The sequence below is a fragment of the Aedes aegypti genome, chromosome 3 (assembly GCF_002204515.2).
Source record: "Aedes aegypti strain LVP_AGWG chromosome 3, AaegL5.0 Primary Assembly, whole genome shotgun sequence".
Classification (NCBI taxonomy): Eukaryota; Metazoa; Arthropoda; class Insecta; order Diptera; family Culicidae; genus Aedes; species Aedes aegypti.
Genome location: NC_035109.1, coordinates 311,567,703 through 311,575,033, shown reverse-complemented (window position 1 = coordinate 311,575,033; position 7,331 = coordinate 311,567,703). Strand labels below are relative to the sequence as shown.

Sequence of the window (7,331 nt, the reverse complement as noted above, 5' to 3'; positions counted from 1 at the left end):
TGAAAAGTTTACAGTCTCCCGCAGTTTCGAAAAAAAAACGATTTTTGCCTGTTTTTTCTTAATATTTATTATGTTGAAGTGAAGAAAAGTTTAAAGTGGAGTTTTTATCAGTTGGAATTGATGAATATAGAAGAAAGTGATATTGGTTGTAGAAGAAAATGTGAAATTTGCAAAATGTAGTTTGTGGGCAGAAGCTTTTTTTTAACCGATGATCGAGTGCAGAGGCAGTGTATGCAAGTGTTTCGAAAAGCTGTAAAGCATGCATGTGTTTATGTGTGTGTACCTTTGGATTTTGTAAAAGGCCTTCGAAATGTGTTTAAAATGCATCAAACATCATGGGCTATCATGCTGCACTGCGAGAAAAGAATATGAAAATTATTCAATTCTTTCTGGTCATTCCCATTCAAATATTTTGATCAGTTTGCAAATCCGCCAGCAGTTATAGCACTGACTTAAGGTGATTATAGAACGAAGCCACACCTCAAATTTTCAAGAGCACAAGACTTGAGAACCAAACAGCGCTCCGCGTTAAAAATCTATCCCATTGGTCACCACCAGGAAGCAAGCAAGTTGATTGGTTTTTCAATGCGATCTGTTGTCAGATACTCTCGTCTTGTGCACTTGAAAATTGAAAGTTTGGCTTCGTTTTATAATCACCTTAACGAAAGTCAAGATTAAAGAGTCGTCAAAAGCTTTCGACGTGCAATCGCGCTTGAAGCAGGTCGACCGGCAAATGTTCGACATTTTCTCAGGTGACGCGGATGATTGATGCGTGCCACTGATTCTCTCTTTCGTTCTCCCGCTTTTCTTATTCAGAGCAAATAGTACGTTACTATTTGCGCTGCATGGCGAGACGGGAGAGTAGAACAGAGTGCCGGTGGCATGCATCAGTAATTTGGGCAACCTGGTTTGACAGTTTTAACACTTTGATGGTGTGCTTTTTGGGAGGGTTCGTTAAATGATATTCATTGATAATTTTATTCTCATTGACAGCTAAGGGTCTGTTTCGCTTTGTGGGTTCTATTTAGAAGAGGCAGTTATGTAGTCTGTAGTAGTCAGATCGCTGATGGCTGATTTATGTTTGACGGATGTTTGTGACGAAGTTGTTTCAGATCGATGTTTGTTCGATGTATAATTGCCAAAGCTATTGATTGTTTTCGGAGTGAGAGCGTTCACGAATCGGACCAGATTGAATTGGTGAGATGGGTGAGAATTCGCTTAGATGTAGCACTGGATTTCGCATCGAGGGCCGCAATCCAAGAGGGAGTGTTTTTGATCGAGGAACTGTCACTTTCGGTCAGGGAACATTATAGTTAGCGAAACAAAACGGAACAGACCGGGGCGATCCATTTATTACGTAAGACATTTTTTGGGATTTTACAACCTCCCTTCCCCCCATGGTAAGAGTTTTGTATGAAAATAAAAAATAAACTGTATGGCGAGTAGGAAATCTAAAACCCCCCTCCCCCCATAAACTTTTACAAAATTAATGAACGGCATCTAAACGGTAGGTTGTACGTTTTTGCTTTAGTTTAATTCACACTTTTATCTAGCTAACAACTGTTATGACAAATATAATGTTTCAGCAAAAGATCCCGAACCGAATGGGACAACAATGTTTCACAGGGGAAGGAAATTGAAATAATGTTTGCGTAAAACGATCCAAGAAAAACATTTTACAAAAACTATGCATGGGATGGTACACTTTTTTGTCACGCTGCGTTGGGACTTTCAAGCGTCTCGTTTTCTTGAATGATTCCTTTGAAACAATATAGTTAATAGAGGGAGCTGAAATCAGTATTTATATGTGTATATTATTTTTCAGGATGTATCAATCAGTGTAATTCTTAGAAGACATCGTTGTAGATCAATTCTTATTATGTAAATTAAGCTAATATATTTTTTTCCTTTCAGGACAAGTAGTTGCATATTACCTCATTCCTTGATATTTTTGTATTATTGTATTTAGTGTTTGACATAATACGATCAAGGAATTAACGTTGGCCATTCTATCACAAAAAAAACATCAGAATCCTGGACGAATGGAACAGCAAAAGAACATTATAACACAAACAACGCAGCCTTATTATATTATTTTATTGGTTTATGTTATAATCTTATTTATGGTTTTACTTACAGGGGCATTATTGGATTAACCAGCGGGAGCAAAGCTACGCGTAAAACGCCGCCGCGCAGTTTATTTAGTGTGCACAATCGGTTTCCGTATTTCATGACTTAGCGGTTTTTTTCTTCTCGATATTTAAATTTGATCGCTATTCTTTTTTTTAGTCCATTATTATTTTATTTTCTATTTATTTTTTTTATTTTTATTTCTTTTTGCTTATTGTGTTTTTTATTATCCGATGACCCTGGTGGGATCGGTTCTGCTGTTTGATTATCAATTAGCAGATAGTCTGTCCAGAACCGTCGCGCAGAAAAATGATAGACACCGTAAAACATAATAATCCATGTGACCTAATACCTTTCCCAACCTCCACCTCTGTATCACTTATGAGGGTGTCGCTGAGTCGGTGGCCTATTATTAAGTAAGTGATACATCAACATTTCCTTCCCCAATCCCAAGTTACGGTAAAGATGGGCGTGGCCGGGAATAGAAATATTCATGGTTTTGATTTTCGTGTTCAAAACTTGATCAAGGTTCACTCCCTAGCCTTGTTCCTGAAAGTAGTCTGAATGAGATTATCAAAAAACACACATGCACTCAGAAATTTTCTAAAACTTCGATTGTTTAAATCTTAAACTATTTTTGTTTTAGAAGCAGGTAAAACTTAGTCCAGTTTAATAAGTATTCTTGATCAAATTACAATGTTAAACTACACCAGTATAAGGAAATATTTTAACAATATTTATGTTTACAAACAGCGGTAGGTAGTCAAACAAAAATGTCATCCAGAAAACATTATCGTGATCGACTAAAAACAACGCGAACGTGTTAGTTGCAAAATAATTTACGTGTGTCCCGATCAAGGATTCGCTCCGGAAACGATAAATACGCATGAGAAAACTGAGTGTTGTTCAGAGTGTGACAAAAGAGACAGTCAATAGAAGAAAGCAGATGATTATAACAGCATTTTCTTCATATGCGAGCGCGACTGTGCTCCAAGCTTGCAGTTCTGGCGAGGTCCTGGGAAAAACTGCTTTTTCGAAGAGATCGATGGATAGCACAATAAAAGTGAGTATTTGTTAAAACATATCTCCTCCCCAAGAAATGATCGTTGGACTTGAATTGATTGGGAGTGTTTCCATATTGCAGACTTTATTTTTCGTCCAACATCAATTGGCATCAGCTGGCGCTGACCGGAAGCATCCAGAAGATCTCTCTTCCAAGCGTTCTTGAGAATATGCAACAGCGAAATCTCACCCGGATTGTGTCCCTTCCACGTCAACTCAGGGGGATAAAGGCTTTTTTGTAATTTCGAGGAGAGTGTAGCTGTAGACTCTCTTGTGAGGTACATGCAGAGAAACCCAGCAGTGGTGCTATAAAATTGATTGTTTTTGTGTAACTTGATTGAATGAAAAATAAAAACTAAAGCGGTCTTTTCAATGTGAAGTTAAAATCGGTGTTCAACTTGGTTCAACTAAAAAAGAATCGAACATGAAAATGAGGTTATGACACTGGACTAATCTGAGCGCATATTATGCACAACATACACCGAGGCCCATATATGTTCAAGTTATACTAGGTCCGATTTATTGGCTCATATACAAGGTCTAGACCCAACCAGGCGAATAGCATTTTAGTGTGCCATTTAAACTAACAAGATTAAGTTTTTTTCAGAGTGTGGATATAGCTAGTATCCAATCTACGAAGTATACCGTAACTACGCTAATGCTAACGCTAAACGTCGATGAATTCTTGAAAGAACCCACATAAACAGGCTGAGGAATTCTAGCAAGGTTTCTTGAGAAAAAAAAACCCTCAAGCTTTTTTTTTTTGGACACTCTGGGATAAACCTTGTGGATTTTCTGTCACTGAACATATAAAAAGTTTGTCATAGGTATTTTAAGAAACTATTCAGAAATGCTATAGAGGATTGCTTCATTTGGTTTTCTAGCGGTTAGAGAAGTTTCTTGCAGCAATTATTACAGTTAATTTCTCATAATTTTCATCAGATATTCTCAATCGCTCTTTTCACGTGTCAGAACTTATGCAGCCAGGATCATGCACAATCCATATCATACTTTCCTAGGCATGAGAATACGATGAAAACCCTAATCGTGTCTTCCATTCTCCATAAGAATAAGAACGACTTTAATCGGGATTGTATGTATATTGAACAGATGATAAATAGTTTAATTATTTTTCAAGCCTGCTCCTGGTCTTTTTTTGTTGTTGAATCATGGGTAGGGCAATCCTTTGACTGTCCTACCCAGATGTTTTGTGCGTAGTACATATCCTACCCACTTCCCGCGCCACTGCTTTAGGTAATTTATAAAAACTTCCAAGAGCAGAGAATTCGTGTACGCAATTTTCAAGAGCACAAGACTTGAGAACCAAACAGCGCTCCGCGTTGAAAATTTATCCCCTAGGTCACCACCAGCAAGTAAGTAATTTGATTGATTTTCAACGCGAACTGTTGTCATTTTCTCCAGTCTTGTGCACTTGAAAATTCAAAGTTTGGCTTCGTTTAATAATCATCTTAATTGTTGTCCTCAATCAATTGCGAAAAGAACTACAGTATTGTTTTTTTTACCTCGTTTATTTGGCAGGCTCGGACGCCGTTACAGTATTGTTTGTCAGTCAAGTTGCTAGTTTTGAGGTGAAGATAAATCGAAGCCAAACCTCAAATTTTCAAGAGTACGGATCTGGAGAACCAAACATCCGTTTAAGCTGAAAACTTAATCCATTGGTCACTAGCTGGAGGTGATTAATCGATTAGGTTTTTAGCTCAAACGGATGTTTGGTTCTCCAGATCCGTGCTCTTGAAAATTCGAGGTTTGGCTTCGATTAATCTTCACCTTAATCTGATGTCACCAGCCACGTACTACCTCAAAAATTTTTGAAGTCATTCGGACTTCCGACTTTATGTGGTGAAGATGTTGCACGAGCTACTTGAAAAGTAAATAATAACCCCACTTGGTGGTAATAAAGTTCGAAAAACAGAAGTTGTCATTGTTCGCTAGACATTCATAATAGACACTTCACTTCAGTACAATGAACACGGAGATATATCTTAATTACCAAGTGCCAATTCACTGTAATTCCTTCAATCACTACATCTGCAACGTTCGGTGGAGCATTCGGTGGGATAATTAGCGTTAAGATTTTCCAGAGAAAGCCAAAGCGAACAGCACAAATTATATTCACTTTCCAGGAAGGACTTCCAAAAGGCTCTCTCGCCATAAACGAGCACGAGAACAAAAGCGGGAGATAATTAGCATTAATTACGAACGAGATAATTCGAAATGGAGCATGAAACTCCAACTGTTCGTACTATGGAAGTGTATTGTACCTGTATAATATGCCGAGCGATGATAAAAGAAAAAATAAAGCCATCAACTCCTTGCGCAATGTATTCACCTACCCATCTAGATATGTGTTCCGGAAAATATCCGGTGAACTACCATAGTCTGTCAACGATTTAGTATTTTATGCACCATGCGTTCAGTCATCGCCTTTGGGTATGCTGCAGTCGGAGCATCAGCACCCACTTCTGACTGAAACTTCTAGCTCAAACGAGGTCGCGACATCATCGACGTTGAAGAGGAGAAAGTTTAAAATCTGACGCAAGATGCTTGAAGCGATTTCCCGCTTACCGTCGTCGTCATCTGCATCAGCGTCGCCAGAAAATTCAGCATGTTCGGAAAATGAAGCGAAAATCAAATCGCTCAGGTGGAGCTTTCGCTTAAAGGTGTTTAGTCTACTTTTGGGGAGTTATCCGTTATGGGAGAATAAGCAAGCAGCCGAAAGGCGCTGAATAAAATATATCGGGGAAAAATCATCGCATATTTCGAATCATGAGTGCATATCGATTCTTTGAAAATACGAAAACAATAAATAATTAAAATCTGTTCGCATCATACACTTGAACACATACTCTTTCCGCTCATGGATGTATTTAAAACTTACTTGCAAAATGGAAGATTTCTCCTAATGCTTCCGAAACTCAACTTATAATATTCCTTCATGAACCAAAAACTTTTCTTTTGAAATCTTCAAGTAGACATGTTGTCTCGATGAGTGGATTTCCAATAAGTTGGTCAGATGAAGTTAAGTATCTAGGGCACATGCTAGATAAGAATTTAACTTTCAAAAATCACATTGAGGGCATTCAAGCCAAATGTAACAAATATGTAAAATGTAAATCTCTATCCCCTTATTAATAGAAAATCAAAACTTTGTCTTAAGAACAAGCTTTTGATATTCAAACAAATTTTCAGGCCAGCCATGTTGTATGCTGTATCAATATGCTGCTGTAATACCAAGAAGAAAGCTCTGTAGAGAATCCAAAATATTCTTTTCATATGATTCTGTAGCATTCTCCTTGGTATAATTCAAGTGATATATAATTCATTAGTACTATACCAAGGAGGAAGCTTCAAAATCATTATCAAAATTTTACTTTGAATCATTCATACCTAGATGTAGAAATGAATGTTTTGTTTGAAATGATACTTATAAAGGAATAAAAAAGTCTAATGAAAATTTTACTTACCCTCATAATTGAGATCGCTTTTCTATTTTGGATTTCTACATTTTCCATTAAGAAACATTTTTATGCCGTATTCATTTCGAAACTTTTTTTATTCATCTCATTATTTTCACGTGCCTCCACGTGACTTTATCTTTGCAACTCCTTATCCGTATTTATTTTCTGCAAAACTGTTGCATTGTTTTTTTTTTCTCTATTCCAAACCAAATAAATGCACATTCTCTGGCTTTTTATGTTTTTTGTTTCAGCAGGAAACCATGCTACCGCTTTCCTATTGATAGCCTAATGTATGCTTTTGTATGTCGATTTCCAAGAACATCACTCCTATTGGTATCCAGCTGTTGTGCGATTTCGATTTTCGTCATGCTGGGATGGGGAAACCAATAATTTTCTTTCTGCGATTTTATTCGAGATATTTGTTGTTTGATCTTTGCATTTCAAAGGGATCTTCGTTTGGCTTCTTCAAACGAGATTTGAATAGTTTTTCCTATCGGGTTGCAACAGTACTGTGATTGGGTTTGATTCTTCTAATCGATTCGTTTCCGAAATCTGCAGCGGTTTAAGTTATAAATGTACAATCGTGTGTAATTATCTAAAGCTATCGCCTAAGCACCTTACTAAGTATGCTACCATCATCGAACAGTGATTGAAAAGCTA

General features: G+C 37.3%; 1 long non-coding RNA gene across 1 annotated transcript; it reads left to right on the top strand.

Moving 5' to 3' along the window:
- Positions 1-2,949: 2,949 nt before the first annotated feature.
- On the top strand, positions 2,950-3,571 carry LOC110677816. The gene is made up of 2 exons (XR_002501212.1): positions 2,950-3,193; positions 3,275-3,571. It is a non-coding gene; the product is annotated as an uncharacterized LOC110677816 (long non-coding RNA).
- The last annotated feature ends 3,760 nt before the right edge of the window (positions 3,572-7,331 follow it).